This window comes from Sapajus apella, unplaced genomic scaffold (assembly GCF_009761245.1).
Source record: "Sapajus apella isolate SASKATOON/1434 unplaced genomic scaffold, GSC_monkey_1.0 scaffold48, whole genome shotgun sequence".
Lineage (NCBI taxonomy): Eukaryota > Metazoa > Chordata > Mammalia > Primates > Cebidae > Sapajus > Sapajus apella.
The window spans coordinates 10,491,794-10,512,472 of NW_022436988.1; the positions used below are offsets into that span (position 1 = coordinate 10,491,794).

The following is a 20,679-nucleotide window of genomic DNA, read 5'->3' on the forward strand; positions in this document are numbered from 1 at the left end:
TAATGCTGAGAATTCACAAAGCAATCAAATCACACCCTGAAAACTAAAATCAAGCAAACGGAGAGGAAGAATCACTGAGACCCTCTAGCATGTCTTTCTTAACTCTCATACCTGGGAGGGTGGCTAATTGGGCGTTTCATCTTGGCACGGACCCTAACATGGTGTGACTCAATCTGTTGCAATGCTCTGCATTGCTAGCGCACTGATTTCATTGTTGAGAGTCTCTCATTGGTAAGAAATATTTCCTTATTCAGTATCAGTTTCTTCAGCTGATTGGCTCTATCCCATATCTCATTGTTATGGATCCTCACCTAAGTGCAAAGCTTTAGAGGGAAATGCCCAGGAAAATTCTTGCCTTTGAGTGGGCCCACCGTATATTGAAACCGAAATTCTGCAGGAAAAATGGTAGGGAATGACTTAGAAGCCTTGGTGGAAGCATTTATGTGCACAACTATAACTTCTTCCAGGCATAAAAGCTGTGTTCTGCATTCTTCAAAATTCTCAGACTTTGTGCACTGTTGGTTCAAGGTCACAACCAAAAGCCTTTATGCTCTGAAGGCAGAGACATGCTGTGATTTCAAGGGCATGACCAGATTTGAGAGAAAGGAGAGCTCAGAGCTTACGAATTGGAAAGGCAGAGTGTAACGGCAAGGGGTCATTCTCCTGTTTAGGGTAAGGGCATGCAAATAGCATGTGAATTGCACGTTACATCTTTCAGATGTGAGTATTTGGTTGACGAATGGGGGTTGTTGGCAACACTTTTGGGAAATGAACTGTCTTTATCCTGATTCACAGAGTTGGAGCTGAGCAGGGCATAGAGGAGAAAATAGCACTGAAATACGTAAAACAACAACTCTGTTACTTGTTATATTTCCTCTCTTACCTGCCCCTTGTCTGGAGGGGATGAATCAGCAATACCACCTGTTGGTTCACAGGGTGGATTTGACTTATTTTTTTTGGACTCTTCCAGGGGGGATCCCAGGGAGAGACAGTTAAGAACTGGCCCGCTTTTGCCACGTTTTTGCTGTTTTGTCTTCTTTGTGCCAAGCAGAAAGGGCAGGATCTGCACAAAAACCCCTGCAGACTTATGACCTGTCACCAGTAGAATCCAACCATAGAAAGGCTCAAGGCTCAGGTCGAGGGCTAGACTCAGACTTATGGCCATTAGAACTGGAAAGTATCTCAGAAATAATTAGATTCACCCAGTACCCTCATCTTACACATCAAGAAATTAGGGGCCCAGGACTGGAGTGGGAGGGTGCTCAAGGGCACAAAACCAGTTTGAGATGGAAGTGGAGTGCAGACAAAACACACGTGCAGAGCCAAACGGGAGCATAAGGATTCAGCCAAAAATCTAACTGTGATTATGCATGGCTTTTCTCATTAGAACGGCCGCTGTGTGTGTGGATTTCCCTGTTTGCCCCTCTCCACTCGGCCCCACCCTGCTCTGTGCTCCAGGAGGCGAACCTGTATCAACGGCATCAACACTTTCCCTGCCCCCTAGGGCTTCTGGTTGATTTTGGAAAATGGTGAATTTTTGGTGGGAGATGGGAGAGAGTGAGGAGAGTGAGGCTGAGGTGTTCATTGTATTAGGGTTCTCTAGAGGGACGGAACTAATAGGATGTATCTATGAAGGGGAGTTTATTAAGAAGTATTGACTCTCTTGATCCCAAGGTGAAGTCCCACAGTAGGCCGTCTGCAAGCTAAGGAGCAAGGAAGCCAGTCTGAGTCCCGAAACCTCAAAGGTAGGGAAGCTGACAGTGCAGCCTTCAGTCTGTGGTCGAAGCTCCAGGAGCCCAAAAGCTGAAGAACTTGGAGTTCCATGTTTGAGGGCAGGAAGCATCCAGCACAGGAGAAAGATGTGGGCTGGAAGACTAAGCCAGTCTAGTTTTTTCCATGCTCTTCTGCCTGCTTTTATTTTGGCCAAACTGGCAGCTAATTAGATGGTGCGTACTCTGAGTGGGGGTGGGTCTGCTTTTCCCAGTCCACTGACTCAAATGTTAATCTCCTTTGGCAGTACCCTCACAGACACACCCAGGATCAGTACTTTGCATCTTCAGACTGACCAAGTTGACACTCGGTATTGACCATCACATCGTCCCCTCCCCATTCCATCCCCATGTGGTCACTTGCAGCTGCCCCCTTGAGGGCAGTACCGGAGACCTGTGGATGGCACTATCCTGCATGACACAACTTGTATGAACAACGCCTTTACCAACTTGCCTCAGAGTCACCTCACTTGAGTGTGCCATTTATTTCCTGCCAAGAACCCGAATGATACTGTAACTGAAGGCTCAATGGAAAAACGTTAGCATTATGATGGCATTTGCTAATGATCTTGCTTACACGCTCCTTAATAGTAAGCTAAACTTTTGAGAGGCCCCCTCCAGGAGAATTTGGGGATTAGAAGAGATGGAACAATTCTGAAATAATGACAGGAACTAGCTTAAGTGTACTCACTTTCATTGTTGTTGTTACTGTGATCTAAAATCATGTAGATGACATGTGACTCCATTCTGGTTGGAAACAGAACAGGATAGGTGTATGTAGGTTTAGTTCCATCTCTCTTGCCTCACCACCCATCTCATTTCCCCCTCCGGGTAACCACTAGAGCAGCTTAGTGCACTTTTTTCTGGTCTTTCTGGATATACACACACATACCACACACACAGACACAAATGTAGATAGAGCTCATAGGTTTGGCTGATAGTATGCTATAGTCTGAATGTGTCCTTCTGTAATTCATATGTTGAAATTCCAACCCCCAAGGTGATGTATTAGGAGGTGGGGCCTTTGGGAGGTGATTAGGTCGTGAGGATGACACCCTTGTACATGGGATTAGTGCCCTTATTAAAGAAGCCTCAGGAAGCTATTTTCCCTTCTGCCATGCGAGGGCATAGCAAGGGGTCAGCAGTCTGCAACCCAGCAAAGGACCCTCACCAGAACCCAACCATGCTGGTGCTCTGACCTTGAATCTTCAACGTCCAAAACTGTGAGAAGTAAATTTCTGTCGTGTATAAGCCACTCAGTGCAGTCCATGGTATTTTGTTATAGTAGTCTGAACGGGCCAAGACGTAGTATATGCATTGCCCTGCCGTTTCTCCATCAGTATATGTGCATACCTTATTCTTTTGTAACTGTAATATGATATTCCATAGCATGGATATGATAAGCGATTTAACCATTTGCAATAAGTGGATAGCCTCTGGTTCAACTTCTCAGATAGCTGACCCTTGAGCCATGCAGGAGTTAGGAGTGCTGAGCCACCATGTAACTAAAAACCTGTGTACTCCCCTAAAACTTAACTAATAGAATTGTATTGACTAGAAGGCTTACCGGTAACATGACATTATTTTAACACACATTTTGTATGTTATGTGTACCATATACTGTATTACTACAATCAAGTAAGGTAGAGAAAAGACAATGGTATTAAGAAAATCATAAGGAAAATTATCATTTGACCCAGCAATCCCATTACTGGTTATATACCCAAAGGATTATAAATCATTCTGCTATAAAGACACATGCACACATATGTTTACTGAAGCGCTATTTACAATAGCAAAGACTTGGAACCAACCCAAATGCCCATCAATGATAGACTGGATAAAGAAAATGTGGTATAGATATGCCATGGAATACTATGTAGCCATAAAAAAGAATGAGTTCATGTCCTTTGCAGGGAAATGAATGAAGCTGGAAACCATCATCCTCAGCAAACTAACACAGGAACAGAAAACTAAATACTGCATGTTCTCACTTAAAAGTGGGAGCTGAACAATGAGAACATGTGGACACAGTGAGGGCAACATCACATACTGGGGCCTGTCAGGGAGTTGGGGGCAAGGGGAGGGAGAGCATTAGGACAGATACCTAATGCATGTGGAGCTTAAAACCTAGATGATGAGTTGATAGGTGCAGCAAACCACCATGGCACATGAATACCTATGTAACGAACCTGCATGTTCTGCACATGTACCCCAGAACTTAAAGTAAAATTAAAAAAAAATCGTAAGAAAAAACATATTTACTATTCATTAAGCAGAAGTGGATCATCATAAAGGCCTTCATCCTCCTCATCTTCACACTGAGTAGGCTAAGGAAGAGGAGGAAGAGGAGGGGTTGGTCTTGCTGTCTCAGGGGTGGCGTAGATAGGAAAGGTGGAGGAGGTAGAAGGGGAGGCAGGAGAGACAGACACATTCAGTGCAACTTTGAAAATCCCATATAGGTAGACTTTTGCAGTTCAAACCATGTTGTTCAAGGATCAGCTTATACTACACACACACACACAACGGAGGCCCAAGGGAAGAAAAATGACCTGCCCAAGAACCACCACCACCAACTGATGGTGGAGCTAGAACTTGAACCCATGTCTCCTAAGCCTCTGGCCTGTTAATTTCTGAAATGTAGTGCAGTTCAACTTGTGAGGCATCACTGGGCCCTGCCTCTCACTAGTGGCTCATGGTGGGTGGTGAGTTAGAGAGAATATAGTCCCTCTATCAAAAGACTGTCAATTGAGGGTAAAACCTACTTACTGGACTCTCATATGGGAGGATGGCAGAGTCCACAGAGTGACCTTGGAGCCTGTCATCAGTGAGATTGTGATGATTTCTCTTTAAACTTAGCAAGATAATTGTACCTCAGCATCTGATCAAACACTAATCGAGAGGTTGCTGTGGGAAAGGCATTTTGTAGATGTAGTTAACATCAATAATCAGTTGACCTTGATAAAGGAGCTTTGGGAAGGCGGATGGGTTTCATCCAATGAGTTGAAGGCCTTAAAAGCAAAATCTGAGGTTTTCTAGGGAAGAAGATATTCTAACTCAAGATTATGGCATCAACTCCTGATTAGGTTTCCAGCCTGCCAGCCTGCCTTACAGATTTTGAACTCAAGATTGCAACATCAACACTTCCCACCCTTTTGGCCTGCCCTACAGATTTCAGACCTCCCAATTATCCCTACAACTGCTTAAACTAATTTATTAAAATAGATCTATCTATCTATCTATTAGTTCTGATTCTCTGGAGTACACTGACCAATGAAGAGATTTAGTACCTTGCCCATGTTTCAGTTTTTTTTTTTTTTTTTTTTGAGACGGAGTTTCGCTCTTATTACCCAGGCTGGAGTGCAATGGCGCGATCTCGGCTCACCGCAACCTCCGTCTCCTGGGTTCAGGCAATTCTCCTGCCTCAGCCTCCTGAGTCACTGGGATTACAGGCACGCGCCACCATGCCCAGCTAATTTTTTTCTGTATTTTTAGTAGAGACGGGGTTTCACCATGTTGACCAGGATGGTCTCGATCTCTTGACCTCGTGATCCACCCGCCTCGGCCTCCCAAAGTGCTGGGATTACAGGCTTGAGCCACCGTGCCCGGCCTGTTTCAGTTTTAAGACTTGGGACTGTAAGACTCAGAGGCTGCTGAGGCTGCGGAATAGAATCTCACAAAGCCATTCCAGCCCGGGTCCTGCCTGCTGCTTCCAGAAAGAACTCACTGCTCCTGCTCCTATGCTCAGAAATATTTGGCTTCTGGGTTTCCTAGCTGGCTGGTCCCTGTCCTTTTCTGTCAGCAAGAGAGATCTTTTTCAATCCTGCCTGGTGTCTGTTCAAACCATCCTCATGACAAGTCAGTGTCATTATGTTGTGATCCCTGTCATCTGCGGATAGGCATACTTCCACAGGCCTGGCACCTCTGACTCCCTCATTCCCAAGCCATCAGCTGCAGGATCCTGCCCAGCTGTCTCGATTGGATCACCTGCTGGAATTCCCCACTCCTGACGACTTCTCCTTGCAGGGTGCTTGAGGAAGGCAAGACCTGCCCAGGTTGTATGTCGGGTGAAAAGAAAAGGGGAACATCCCTCAGGAGCGATCCTCATTTCCCCATTGAACCATCAGAACACTGTTCTCTATCACAGCAGCAAAATGAGAAGAAAAAGAATAGTGCCTTGGAAAAGATTTCCCCTCTTGAAAAAAAAAAGTAATAAAAATAAGAGCTCTTAGGCTATTCAGCTTTGGGGTGAGGAAGAGGTGGGAACCTTGCCAGAACAGGTCTTCAAAGTTTCCTGTTTTCAGGCAAGCGGGGAGCAGAGTGCAAACATCCTTCTTCATTTACGGTCTTTGTTCTTGCTCAGTCAGTGTGCTGTGCGACAGGGTGGCCTTCCAGGCGCATGCTCCTGTCTGTGTTATCTGACTCAGATCAAAAGAGAAAATGCATGAGAATGTGCTCAGAAGGCCTGGATAACGCATACATGCCAGCCTATAATCGTAATCATGAGTGCGTGGGCTGGGACCTCTTGGGGAATCTAAGACTGTGTCTCATTTGCTTCGATCTGTCTCCTCTGATCTAACACTCATTGCACATTAATGGGCCAGCACGAGGCTGAGCACTGGGTGAGGGGCTCATCCCCGGTGGGTCCTTTGATGAACCACATTGGAGGATGAGAGTTTCCATTTCTCCCAGAGAATGCAATGACTAAAGAATTCATCGTTCAGCACCTTTGAGCAGCCACTCTTCGGGTTCTATCTGTGGAACTGCCTCTGCCTTCTCCCCAAAGATCTAAGAAATCCATGGTCATTTGCCCAAGACAGTCCTAGCTGGAGAGTAAACCCTAGGGTCTCACTGTTTATTGCCCCTCTGGGCAGCCTAGAAACAGCCAAGGAAACTCTCAAAGGCGCTAGAATGAGGCTTGGCGCCGAGAAGCACCCTTGCAAAGAAATGTTATTATCAAATGAATTTGGCTTTTTGATTACCTTGGGAATTTGAAGCTGATGTCAAGTACAAGGCAGGGATCTGGGAAGGGCAGTGTTTGGCTTCCCATACAACCCCCGCCGAGTGATTGAATGTTCAGGAAGAGCAGGCAAGCAGAAGTAGGTGGGGGTGGAGTTGGAGACGATGTCCTTATACCATGAAGAATTAGCCCCAGATTTTAAACCCTAGCAGCGAGGTGCTGGGGATTCAAGTTAGGGTCTTCACGGAAGAAACTGGGCTTCAGGGCAGTGGCTGAGTTAAGTGAATAAACAAGCATGGAAAGAATCAGTCTCTGAGCCTGGTATTTTGGGCAAGATGTTTTCACACGCCTAGTGAGCTGGACCCCGAGTGGGCTGGACGTTCTAAACAAACGTGTCATTTGTTTAGAATTTGGCACATTGGGAAGCATATTCGCATATATTCTCGCTTAGGGCTCACAGCAATGGGAGGTAGGAAGGCTAGGGACTCTTATCCATGCTTTGTTATTTTTGAGGAGGAGGAAACTTTTCCAAGGCTGCACAGCTAAAAGGTAGCAGAATTCAGAGTGCTGGGGAGGCCGACTCGAAGCCCAGTGCTCTCTTCACCTCGTTATCACGGAGGCGGTTTCTGAGGACTGGCAAAGCACGTTGCATTCTCATAGGGGGCTGGCACTCTGCAAAGTGAGTTTGCTTATGGAGCCAAGGTTGGGGTTTTGCTGCAGCAGCATTGTACTGAGAGTTGGGAGATGCGGGCAAAGTGGCTGATGTTCTAAGGGATAGTGCTGGCTGATTTTCATTTCCAGTTTGCAGGACTCCTGCCCAGCACACAGCCCTGGACACGGGGAGCAGAGGCCAGCCGTACAGGCGGTGTGCAGTGTGCGAGAGAGCACAGGGCTGGCTTCTCACTACGTGATTGGGAGCATGCGGAGGCAGGGCGGTTGAACTGTGGGTGACCCCGGGGAGCAAGGAGGCTAATTAAAGCTTCTCTTCCCCACACTTCAGTCACAAGCCCCTCCTGCCCTTCCTCCTGATGGTGCAGCTGATAAGGAGGGATTGAATTTATGAAAAGCGATGAAGATGTTTGGATAAGCCCCGGTACCAAGGCAAGCCGGCCGGACGAGTTAGGGCCTGACAGAGGCAGCAGGGCGGCTGAGAGCGTCCTGAGGGGCAGGCGAGGCCAGGAGCAGAGGGAAGGAGAGAACCAGATGCTGAATGTGACAGCCTGCAGGCCTGGCCTCGGACGGCACACCTTGGCAGTTCAGGTGGAAATGGGCTTGCTGAGAGCTGGCTCTGCTGAGATGGCTGGGCTTGCAGCTGACAGCTCCCAGCCCTGCCACCCGCGTCTCTGGGAGTAGAGGACACAGGAGGATGTGAGGCTGATGAGTGGGAAAGCGGGGAGACTAGAACCTTCTGTCCAGAGGCACAGAGGTTAGATGGCCGAGGGGAAGAATTCTGAAGATGACATAGCCATCTTTTATGAGCACTTACCATGTGCCAGGCACTGTGCAAAGGGCTTTCTACGCAATATCTCAACCCTTTCGCATGAGTGGTGTGCTTGTTCTCATGCCCATTACATGGATGTAGAAAATGAAGCACAGAGGGATTAGGTAACTCGCCCAAGGCCACACAGCTGTAAGGGATCTAGAAATTAAAGCCCAGCAGTGAATTGAAGGGAAAAATATCAAGCAGTGAGACTCTAGAGTCTTTTAACAAAAAAATTAACCTGCTGGAAGCCAGTCCACAGTGCCACATGGCCACGTGGGTATCCTGGTGTGTCTACCAGCATTGCAGGGTGAGACTTGACTTTTATCTCCGGCAGCCTCAATGCAGCCATTGTCCAGGTGGCTCCTTACCTGGTCCTCTCCATTGGCCCCTCTGACCTTCCCCAAGGGGTTACAGGGAATAGGTGTTATCTGCAGACCTGAGATTCTCCCCCACGAACTCTAATGCTGGCTGTGGAAACACCAGCTTCCAAGATTTTTAGAAGGCAAAAGCTCCAACATCTGCCCAACCCCAAACATCCATGCCCTGCCATCACAGAGGAGCCCCAGGGTTCTTATGGCCACCTGGCCCCGCTCAGGGCTCCTTGCAGCTTCACTCCTCCTAGGAGCTGCCCACTCTCGATGCTGCCGGTGAGTCCTGTGTAGATGATGGAGGCAAGTGGCTGCCTCTAGTGTCCCTGAAGCTGGGGGTGGGACCCTGAGGAAGGCAGGCTAGCTGGCACAAGTATAATGTCCTGTGGGGTGGATGTGTCACTAACTTCTCAATTAAAAGGGAGACCCCCAACCCCAGCATGCCTGGGAAGAAGGTAAGGGCAGAGGCAGGAATGGCTGTCCTCAGCAGAGTTTCTCTAACTCAAGGCTACGAGCTCTGACTCTCTCCTGCCTCCTAGAAACCAACCCTGGGGTAAGGCCGGTAAGCCACACCTGCAGAAATGGGTCCTCCCAACATGGGGAGTTGTCTTCCTCCCCAGCTTTGCTCATTTATAAAATGAGGACTCAAACCATTTGAATTAGCCAAATTTCATAGCATGCTCATTTCACCCTACTCCAAAGTCAAAGTCAAATGTACTCATTAATACATTATTTTGAACGCCAGATTTTCCATGCATTTTCACCAAGTAGGTAGCACTATGATCCAGATAATTAAGGCCGGGACAATCACGTTTGGTCTGGTCTGATCCAGTTGGGGCTGGGAGGTAGTCAGAAAGAATAAAGCCAGGATGGAGGGAATGTCTGTGCATTTTGATATAAAATACCCACCATTCTGGTTAAATGCAAGGCACGATGTATAAATCAGCCTGGGTCATTTAAGTGAACAGTTCAGACTTGGCTTTAATACTGGTCATGGTGCTCATGACTCAATTCATTAGTGTCAGTTTAACAGTTGGTTACATGGGCCAGGGGTAATATTAATGATTACTTATTAGTTAAGTGGACATGGAGCTTTTACATAAAATGCCAGGGGTACAGAGACCTTTCCAATGGCCGTGCAGGCTGCAATGGGCAGGGTAAGGCCATGGGCCTGGGAAAGTTAGAGCTCCCAGGAGGGTGGCTTACAAAGGATCCCCTGAACCCTAGCAGGTCTGGCTGGGCCTCACCTGGAGCTCAGCCCAGGAGGCCCCTAGAAAGGTGAGCTGCTGCCCCTTTGGGGCTGAATCATTGTCTGAGCAAGAGCTTTCTCTGCAGAACCAGAGACCAGCCCAGGAGGCAGCTCCCTAGAGCCCAGAAGACATGGAGAGAATGGCCCCTGGGCCTCCCTCCCAGGGAAGAAGCTGCCTGTGCAGTCTGGATTGGATTTTTCTCATGCCAAGAGGGGAATGCCCACCGATGATTTATGCAGATGTTTATAGAAAGCATACAGCTTTGCTCATTCATAAAATGGAAGAACAGTGTGTTTTCTGCCCTGGCTGGGCTCTGGGGCAGCTCTCAGGGTAGTGTGGCTGATTGTAATCATTTCCGGACATGCCCTGATTTGCTTGCAGGGAGAAGGCCAGAGTTGCTTGGGAACAGGCCACAGATGGAGCCCCAAGTGCAGGCTGCTTGCGCCGTGGAGCAGGGCCAAGGAGAGCTGTTAGCAAGGGTCCTCTCTGGGTCCTGCTGTCCCTCCAGCCCTGCCCCTTCCCATGCCTCCTTCCGGGCACCCTTCCATCTTCCAGAGCTCCCTGACTGCTAGGTAGGGAGCAGCCAGGTCAAGTGACATGAGGACATGGGGTTGGTGGCGAGGGTGCCTTGTGAGAATGCAAGGGGAAGGGGATTGTTCTTGGCCTGTGTGGTCAGTCGAGCCAGGGGCTTCTATGCAGCCTGAACTGACCCTGGGTGGCAGCCCCGTAGGAGCCAAGGTTGGGTCTTCCTCTGCCTAAGCAGCCAGTGTCCCAGCTGAGCTGACTGTTGACTCAGGGTGCCAGCATCTTCTCCACATCTGGCCCGGCAGCCTTGCCCATGGGGCCTGGTGGGGGAATGTGCAGTAGAGAACTAGCTTGTCAAAAGCCAAGGACCAAGAGAGAGGGATTTTATTCAGTGCTGCTCTGACCCCCAGCTCTGATGTCAAGGGCTGGGGCACAGTCTCTGGGGAGGGATGTGTGAGGTGCTAGTGGATCTGGGCTGTTTTACGTGATCGCTCGAGTTGGGCAAAATGTAAAGTGGAGTCTTTTCTGTCTTCCACCCTCCTCTTTCAAGCCAAAGGCTCAGGAACTTGGTCAAAGAGGTTGGAGGCATGGGCCAGATGACTCGTCTCAATCCCAAGGTTCCAATGATTCTTTTGCCTCAGCCTCCTGAGTACCTGGGCTTACAGGTGCGCACCACCATGCCCAGCTAACTTTTGTATTTTTAGTAGAGATGGGTTTTCACCATGTTGACCACCTGGTCTCGAACCCCTGACCTCAAGTGATCTGCCCGCCTCGGCCTCCCAAAGTGCTGGGATTACAGGCATGAGCCACCACACCTGGCCACTGTGAGTTTCTTATGTTCTCATGAGGGTATGTGTCAAGACAGACTCAGCAGCCACTTGACAAAGCAGATTCACTTCCCTGGACGGTGGAAAGGGCTGGCAGGAGCTTCCTTGAAACTCTTCTGCCTTTATCTGTATCTCAGCAGCCTCTGGGGCTCACTGGACATTCCCATGAATAAAGTCATTTTTTGACCAATTATAAAAACAATATCAGTAAGCAAAGGACGGAGGCGTGTCCCAAGGATATGCAAACTGGCTTGAAGGGGCTCCCTCTGACCAAGCCTGCCACAAATGTAAGCAGTAAAATAGTTTACTGCAGGAAAGAATGATAGGCCATTAATGATAGGAATTCATGGGACCATGCTAATGGTATTCAGATATAGATAGATGATTGATAATAGATAAATTGGTAGATCAATATGTGGGGGTGGAGATGGAGCGACTCTTGCTAATAGAATTCTGAGGGTCAGCAGGCGAATGTGGAAGGCGTGTTGCAGTTGGAAACTCACATTTTTGAAGCCATCTTGGCAAAGTTTGGATCAGGTAAGAATCATCAGTAGATGATAAATCCAAGAAGAAACTTTGATGAGGAGCAGGATTTTGTTTGTTTATTTGTTTGTTTCCCAAGACAGAGTCTCGCTCCGTTGCCCTAGCTGGAGTGCAGTGGTGAGATCTTGGCTCACTGCAACCCCCACCTTCCAGGTTCAAGCAATTCTCCTGCCTCAGCCTCCCGAGTAGCTGGGATTATGGGGTGCGTCGCCAGGTCCAGCAAATTTTTGTATTTTTAGTAGAGATGAGGTTTTACCATCTTGGCTGGTTTCAAACTCCTGACCTTGTGACCTGACTTGCCTTGGCCTCCCAAAGTGCTGGGATTACAGGGGTGAGCCACTGTGCCCGGCCTAGTTACTGTGTCATGGGCTCGTCCTGGGGAATGAACAGTGGATGGAGACAGAGTCCTAGGCATAGCCCCAGAGTCACTGGACTGGTCCTGTCCCTTCTCTGGCCCTTGATGCCCACTTCTGCAAAATGGAGAGTGGATGGGGGACCTTTACGTCTCTGTTTCCTCAAAGGCAACCTAAGTGGGTTCATATGGGATAACCCCAGAAGGAGCATGTTGGGGAACCTGCTTTTTATACATTGTTTAAGGGGCGGGAGAACAGCTCTGGTCTGGTCCAAGCCATTGCACACACTGTCCTTGTGGCTGGACTACTGGGAACATTTCTGGCATTTGGGAGGAAGGCTTGAGCGCTGTTTTCCAAACAGCACTGCTTCCCCATCCCAAGAGAAAACTGGCAGAGGAGAGCCGTGCCCTCACACTCCTCCTCTCTGCATGGTGGTAACACTTCAGTGGGCTCTCTAATGAGCCTGCAACCCTCCCTAAAGCCAAGGCTTGTTTGCTTCTCCCGGGAGCCTGGCACTGAGCCCTAGATGCTGTCATTGTCTTAGGGACAGACTCCCCTCCCCCAGTGGTTTCTGTGGCTCACACCACTGGGTTGGGCAGCTTTGCCCAGAATCAGGCTCATACTTTGGAGCTCCTTGAGCGGTTCCTCCATCCCTGTGGCTCCTGAGAGCAGCAGGCATCGGCTCAGCCGGTGCTGTGTGAGCATGTGCACCTCTCTGTCTGGAAAGTTCTCAGGCTGGGCGAGGGGGGCCCATCTGCAGACACTTCATTCACAACTTGTTACTGTTCGGTATTTCTCTTCCAAGGGAGGCGGAGGTGTGGTTGCAAAATAAATCTTAGGTTTTTTTTTCTTCTCCCCAAACAAATCATTGTGTTGTAATGCGGGGAGAGCCCCTAGCCGATGACATTTTTATGGGGCTGCCTCTGGCGAAGACTGTAGTGTCTGCTTGGGCCATCCAGAGGGTCCGTAGATCTCTTTTTCTCTCCCATCGCCATCCCCCGCCCCCTTTCTCTCACAGTAATACAACTTCAGTTCAATACTTGTCTAGAATTCTCAGTGGGGCTACCTAGGCTAAGAGGGGGCGGGGGCGGGGGAGATGACATCATATCCTCACCAGCAGATTGGCTGCTTTCAGGCTTCAGGAATGATATCATCTCTGCTTGTGCCTCCCCGCCCCCTTTACTTCCAGTCCTTTCCTGGCCGGTCAAGACCCTCCTCCCCAGCACCCTACCCCAAGATACCCCGTTGCCTTGGAGACCACAGTTTTCCACCCCGTTGTCTGAAGGAATGGCAATTCATTATATGTGTGACGTGGGGGTGAAGGGTGCAGGGAGGGAGACCCGGGCTGGACGGTTGGGAAGGAAGGGTTGTGGACAACAAAATAATGAACAGAAATATGTTTCACGCATGAGAAGCAATCCGAGATGGTAGTGAGGGAGAGGTCATGGCAAACAGTGTTTATGGCATGGAAAAGTGAAGATTCAAAAAAAAAAAAGCAGTGGCCAAGATATTGTGGAAAATATCCACCCCCTCCCAGAGGCAGCTCATTAGGAAGGTTTTGGTGGGAGACCCACAGGGGGTGGGGTGAGGGGAGGCTGCTGTGTTATCTTAGGAGGAAAGGCCATCCCTTCTCTTCCCTTTGGAGACGTATGCAGTGAGACAACTCTCTCCCCAGCAAACTTTTCTCAGGGAGCAGGCAGTTTCTTGAAAAAATGAACCAGATGAGGATCCACCCACCTCCAAAAAAAGACTGGCTGTCTCCAAGAATGAAGCACCAGTCTCTTAGCTAGTATCCCCAGGAGACCGAGGTGGGAGGGAAGAATTGCCCATCGAGGTTGTATGAGGTGCGTGTGTACCTGGGTATGTCTCCATGATCTGCGGTTGAACTGCATATACCGATCACGTTCACTCGGGAATATTTCAATCCCGATTTCCCTGGGACAGGTTAAACACAGCAGCTCGCACATTCCCCTGGGTTCTGTCCTAACTCCTCTCAAGCCTTCCCCACTCTTCTCTCTTTCCAGAGGCTCTCGGTCTCTCTGCTTGCACTGTTAACGTGTGTCTATTTATTATATTTCTCTAGGTGTGTTTAATGTTTGCTTACTTGTCGGTGGTGCTCTTTAGATTCAGGAATTCAAGGTTTGAAGTTTAGAATATTGGCGGGGCATCCTGGCAGGAATTCTGTTTTTTTGGATCCCTAACGATGTATCAGCCCCCAACCCTGTCTCTTCTTGGCCTCTCCTAGGCCGCCTCTGCAGTTGTTGTTACAGGCGATTCTGAAACTATAGCTCTCTAGTTAGAAGGAAAAAAATAAGCCCATGGCAAAGAGGGATATTAAACAGGTACCAACACCTACCTGAGTGTTGAAGAAGGTTGGGTAATAAGGGGAGAGTCGATAGATTCATTTTAGGAACAGATTGTTTTAAAATGTATGTGCAGAGACCGGAGTATATTTTTTCCCTATGTCTACAACATACTAGCAACTCAATAAAAGTTGGCGATTTTTATCTTCTTGTTTATTCTTACAGATTTTGACAGCTAAAAGTGCATTTTTAAATACCAGCTAAAATGGATGAAAACTGTATACACCATACACAGACATACATACATGTACATGTGTGGGTATGTGTGTGCATGTGTTCTCTCTATATATACATATATGTCTGTGTGTGGGTCTCTGTAAGTGTATCTATGTGACTGCATTTCCTTATTTCTGTTTTTGAGCTTTCTCAAATGTTTTGCAGTGAGTAGGTATTACAAATATAATCAGGGAAAAGAAGCTATTTTTAAAATTCGGTCATTGGGCAGGACGTTCCAAAGGGCAGATGAATGTAACTTCCAAGATGAAGTAACCGGATGTCTGTCAACTCAGAAAACAAGGTGTGCGTTTGTCCCCTGTGGGGTGGTGACGTGAACCTCTCTAGAGTCCTGTGGCTCCTCTTCATTCTGCCTTGGCTAATGAAGAGGAAAAGCAACTTCTCTGAGTGCTAGAAATGGAGGTGATCTCAGGCAGCTTTCTAATCCGTCCTCCTCCCATATAAACTGAAAAGTGGATCTCAATCCAGGATTTCCACAGTCTGTCACCTCAGAATCCACATGCCCAAAAGCAAAGTCATCATTTCTGAAACTGTCTCCTACCATCCCCTAAAGTTCCTGTGTTTACCCCAAGAACCACTATTTTTATCCAAGCTAAAACGTGTAAAGTCGTTTTTGATTAATCTCTGTTTGTCGGTCTCCAAGAGTCATCAAGAACAGTTCAAGTTTTTTTCCAAGTGTGTCATTGTACTCAGCCTTTCCACTGTCCCACTTTTCTAATTCAAGACATTTCCTTCAACTTCCAGCTTAAATGCCTTCTCCTCCCTGAAGACTTCCTTGACCACTCCTATCTTTATGGATGAACATCTAACTAGAATAGGGTCATGGCATACGGTGTTTATGGCATGGAAAAGTGAAGATTCAAAAAAAAAACAAAAACAACCAAGGAGTGGCTAAGATATTGTGGAAAATATCACTCCCTCCCAGACACAGCTCATTAGGAAGGTTTTGGAGGGAAATAGAATAAACAGACTTTAGTACTGCCATCCACCCTGGCCCACACATCCTGGCATTGTTTGGGGGATCAGACCTGGCTTCCCACCTGGACCACATGACTCTAGAGAGCAAGACTTAGTAAGGTCACAGAGTCGGAGCTCAATATAATTTACTGGTTAGAAAAAAGGAAGCCACTTCTTCTCTTGACAAGCCATGTTGGTATTCTGCCTTCTCTCTTTTACAGGTGTAGTCCTCCAACACCTGACCTGAATGCCTACTGTTTCATTTAAGCTAACTTTTCCACTTCCTATTTAGTCTGATTTCTCGCATGTTCTTGTCCTTTAAGATACCAATGAAGCTCTACCTAAGCTCCACCTTCAGAGTTTAATTATTCTCCCAGTAAGTAGTTCCATATTCTCTTAATTGATTTGAAAGGCACAATAGTCTAAGGTTTAAGGATGTAGGTTCTAGAGCCAGGGGAGTCTAATATGGCAACCACTAGCCACATGCACCAAGTAAGTTTAAATGCATTATAGTTAAATAAAATGCAAAATTCACTTCCTCAGTCACATTAGTGACTTTTCAAGGACTTAATAGCCACGCGTGGCCAGTGGTGATCCCACTGGAAAGCACAGACATAAGACAGGTCTATCACTGCAGAAAGTCCTCATAGACAGCACAGGCTAGGTCCACTATGTGTGCAGCCTTAAGCAGAAATACGGTATTTGACTTTCTGGGCCAATTCCTCATTATTCCTACCTCCTTGAGTTGTTCGAGCCTTAAATGAGTGAACACACATAAAACATTGGGATATGTCTAGTACATAACCACCACCACTCATTCGTAGTTAGCTATTACATTCTGCAGCAAGCCCACGTTCTGTCAGTTCATCTATGTGACCTCATCATGGGTTTGTCTGCAGTTTTGGGGAACAGCATTCTCAGTGCCTTCTGCGGAGGGCCCTCTTTGATCTCCCTTAAAGGACAGCATTATCTGACCAGAGGTATTCATGGGGCCCACCTTCCTACTCAGTGCCATACACATTTCTTTATAAAGCCATCAGCCTCCCTTAGAAGTAAGAAGTACTCTGCATAGGAGGTGGGGAGGGGCTGTGAGGTTGGCAGTGAGCCCCTGTGGCTTTCAGGATGGGCTCCTTGTCTTGGTCACCACCAGGCCAGGGAAGCTCTGTTTTCTCCCCGGGACCTGGGGGGCAGCGAGTGGAGAAGCTGGAATGATGTTTAATCAGCCTGGGCATTCCTCACTGGTGACCTAATGAGCCGGCATGACTAAATGACCATTAGACGGAATGTTTGTGTGAACTCCAATAGAAAAGTTCCTCTCAACTTCCTGAAAAGGAAGATAATATATCTAAATAGCTTCCTGTCTCTTTGCTGCCAAGCAGCAGCCGCAGCAGCAAAATAGATTCTGCAGCAGGGAAATATTTAGCACGTTGGGTGCGCTCAGCCCCTCTCTGTTTGGAAGGGTGAACCCAGCAGGGAAGTGAGTGGGCCAGGAGACATTCCCAGATGCCTGTGATATTTGGAGAGATGACTGACAAATTGTTTCTGGGGTGGAGATTAGGACGACACGGGCCGGGTATGGGGGGTTTTGAGGAGCGTAGAACAGAGATGGGCTAACCTTTCAGGATCGTGTTGCTCACCTTGATGTGGTTGTGTCAGGGCCTGGAGCGATCTTTGCTTTGGTTCTTAGAAACCTCGGTTCATGTTTTAGCAGGAAAGGGAAGGACAGACTGCTTCCTGCCTGCCAGATTGCTTCCAAGCCCCGATGTATGTCTCTTTGGAAGACCTTTCCATTGCTATTAAAAATATGCTTAGGGGCTTTATTTTAAATGGAAAATGCTACTTTATGTATTCAAACCACAAAACAGAATCCAAAAAAATCCCACCTTCCATGTGCCATGGCTCGAGCTTGGGCACGGTAGAACTTTCTTAGAAGGTCACATTGCATGTCCCCTAAGCCCTAGTCCCTGAGGTGTTTGCAGTGGGGCTAAGGAGATGGGAGAGGGAGGAGGAAGCAGGAGGTGTGCCTGTCTCTGCTGCCCTGGCTGGCAGTGTCTCTGAGGACCAGCTCCGGCAGTCTTAGCCAGGTACCTGTGGGCTCACCTTTGCTGGGACTGTCTCAGGTGTGAGCCTCTCTCTCCGCACCCCTCCCCAGACCTCCTGTATCCCTTTCTCTAACCACAGGCTACACCAGCTATTAGCAGCCCCCTTAGCAGCTGTTCTTGGAATCCAGACCAGAGATTGGCAAACTTTTTCTTAAAGGGCCAGAAAGCAAAACATCTTAGGCTTTGTAGGCCAAGAGGCAAAGTTAAGGCTATTAGGGAGGTACTTATATGATCATTTAAAAATTACAGAACCCGTTTCAGTTTGAGGGCCATGCAAAAGTGGGCGGTGGGCTGGGTTTGACCTGTGGGCCGTAGTTTGCTGACGCCTGTTATAGGTGATAGACTGATGAAGAATCTCTGTTTCGTGGATAAGAAATGTTCATTGAGAAGTTACTCTGTACTAGATGCTGTACTGAATGCTGGGACATAGATGAAAAACAAAACCAGAGTGGAACATGAGCTGTGTCTTTTCTAATAGTTCACTTTCTAATGGGATGGCAGATTTGTCAAGAAGTTGCTTAAATACAAGATTATAGGTAAGTTCAGGGGCACACGTGTTCAGAGGGATGGGGTTGGAGAGGGGCGTGTAGCTCAGCTACAGCCTATGGGGTGTGTGTGAGCACAGGAGAGCAAGCAAGCAAGCAAGCAAGAGCTTGCCATATGTGGCTATTTCAACTTCCATGAATTAAAGTCAAATCAAACTAAAAATTCAGTTGCTCAGTTATACCAGCGACGTTTCAAATGCTTAGTTGCCATGTGCAGCTAGTGGCAGCCATAGTGGAAAGAGGAGTGGGAAGAAAGAAAAAAGAGAGGGGAACATGGGATGACAGGAGAGAGAAAGACAGGATTGTAAGAGAGGGAAAGATGTGATGATGAGCAAAGGGAAGACAGGATTATTAGGGAAGGGGAGGGGCTGGGTGTGGTGGCTCACACCTGTGATCCCAGCACTTTGGGAGGCCAAGGCAGGTGGATCTCCTGAGGTCAGGAGTTTGAGACCAGCCTGGCCAACATGGTAAAACCCTGTCTCTACTAAAGATATAAAAATTAGCCAGGCATGGTGGCAGGTGCCTGTAATCTCAGCTACTCGGGAGGCTGAGGCAGGAGAATCACTTGAACCCAGGAGGCGGAGGTTGCCGTGAGCCAAGATTGCACCATTGCACTCCAATTTGGGCGACAAGAGTGAAAACTCTGTCTCTAAATAAATAAATAAGGGAAAGGAAGATGGGATGAATGGAGAGGAGAAGACGGGATGACGGAGGGGTGGGGAAGATGGGATGACAGGAGAGGGGGAATAGGTTTCCCGGCTCAGAGCCCAGAGGATTCCTTATTCTTTAGGACCCTTGAAATTGATCAGGAATCTTTTTGGCCAAGGCAAGGCAACCAGAAGGGCAGGGATTGCAGGCAGAGGACATGACATAGGCACAGATACCAAGGTTGAAAGTGCATGGAATTCTCGGAGCAAAAAATGCAAGCCAAGAAGAGCAGGAGAGGAGACTGGAGAGTGGGCACGATGGTGGAGCACCAGGGCTGCCTGTATTTGTTATTCTCTGGAGGAAGGGGTCCCTAGGAGACTCAGAATCCATTGCCCCTGCTTCAAAACAATCGAGAGGAGCACTCTTGTGACTGTCTCTCACATTACAGAAGAGGGGACTGAGGATCAATTTCAGTGATGCCCGAGGCCACAGCAAAGAGAAGACAGGGCTGCAGTGAAATCAGGACCTTTGTGTTCCTCATCCCATCCCATCCTCTGTCCCTCGTAAAATGTCACCTAGCCACCCAGACGCTACCGCTGTGCCCTTGGTTACCTCTAACCCACAGAGGCTTTGACAGGAGCTGTGGCTCTCTGAGCCACAAGCCCTCTGTGGCTATTTCAGTTTCAGTTAATCAACATGAGATACCACTGAACATTCAGTTGCTCATCTGCACGAGCCATATTTCAAGTGCCCAATGGCCGCGTGCGGCTGGTGACCACCCTATTGGGTAGCACAGATGTAGGACGGTCCCATCGTCACAGCGAGTTCTGCTGGACAGCGCTGGTCTAGATTCACCAAACTTAGCAGCAGCAATCTCTGTTCTTTGCCGGGCTTTGGGAAGCTGTTAGAGATGAAAAGAAGAAAAGAAAAGAGAGCTCAGCTCTTCTTCACAAACGGGCTGTCCCTTGCAATGTGGGAATGTGTCACCGCCCCTCAGTGCAGTGAGCGAGGGAGAGGAGGCACAAAATGGGGCTGAGGTGGGGACTTCGTGTTTTCCCCAATATTACTAAGCAACCGCGTCCTAAAATCTCCAGAGCCAGCCACAGAACTTTGTTTACCAGGAAGAAAACACTTGAAAAGGAGAATATTTGGCGGAAATGCACTTGGGATTAACAGGTCCCCCCTCCCTTTCTTTTTCTTTTAATGCTGTTTTGTTTTTCTTCTGGGTTGTTCAAGGTACTGACCTAGCACTCAGCCCCCTTTTGCCAAGAAACTCTTTCCCTGCCTAATTAGCCTGTGGTATTGTTCCTGGGTTCTGGGAAGGGAGGGGAGGGGAGGGGAGGGGAGGGGGGAGGGGAGGGGAGGGTGGAGGGGAGGAGGGCAGGGCCGGGCAGGGCCAATGAGGAGGCTCAAAGAAGCTGGAGGGAGGGGGCACTAGGGCTGGTCATTAGATGCCGAGGTCTTGAAAATCCCTCTGTAATTAATTTTCTCCTGCATTAATTAGAGAAATGTTGGAACTGGTGGAAGAGGGAGGGATTTGTTGCCCCTGGGCTGCTTTTCAGGGCGACTTAAGAGAAGGCTGGCAATCTGTTGGCGAGTTGGACTGAGGACGCGGTGGCTGGGGTTTGCAGGAGGCTCTCCTGCCCGTGGTGGGAGAATACACCTCAACATGGGGGCTACAGGGAGGCCAGGGGTTCATTTCAACTCGAGCTGGGTAATGGTACACAACTGTTCAGAAACCTGGAGTGTCTG

The 20,679-nt window shown here is 48.2% G+C and overlaps 1 long non-coding RNA gene across 1 annotated transcript; it reads right to left on the reverse strand.

The window, feature by feature from the left end:
* Positions 1-4,009: 4,009 nt before the first annotated feature.
* On the reverse strand, positions 4,010-20,461 carry LOC116525736. The gene is made up of 3 exons (XR_004257795.1): positions 20,446-20,461; positions 8,135-8,137; positions 4,010-4,138 (listed from the first exon to the last, which is right to left on the reverse strand). It is a non-coding gene; the product is annotated as an uncharacterized LOC116525736 (long non-coding RNA).
* Between the last annotated feature and the right edge of the window lie 218 nt (positions 20,462-20,679).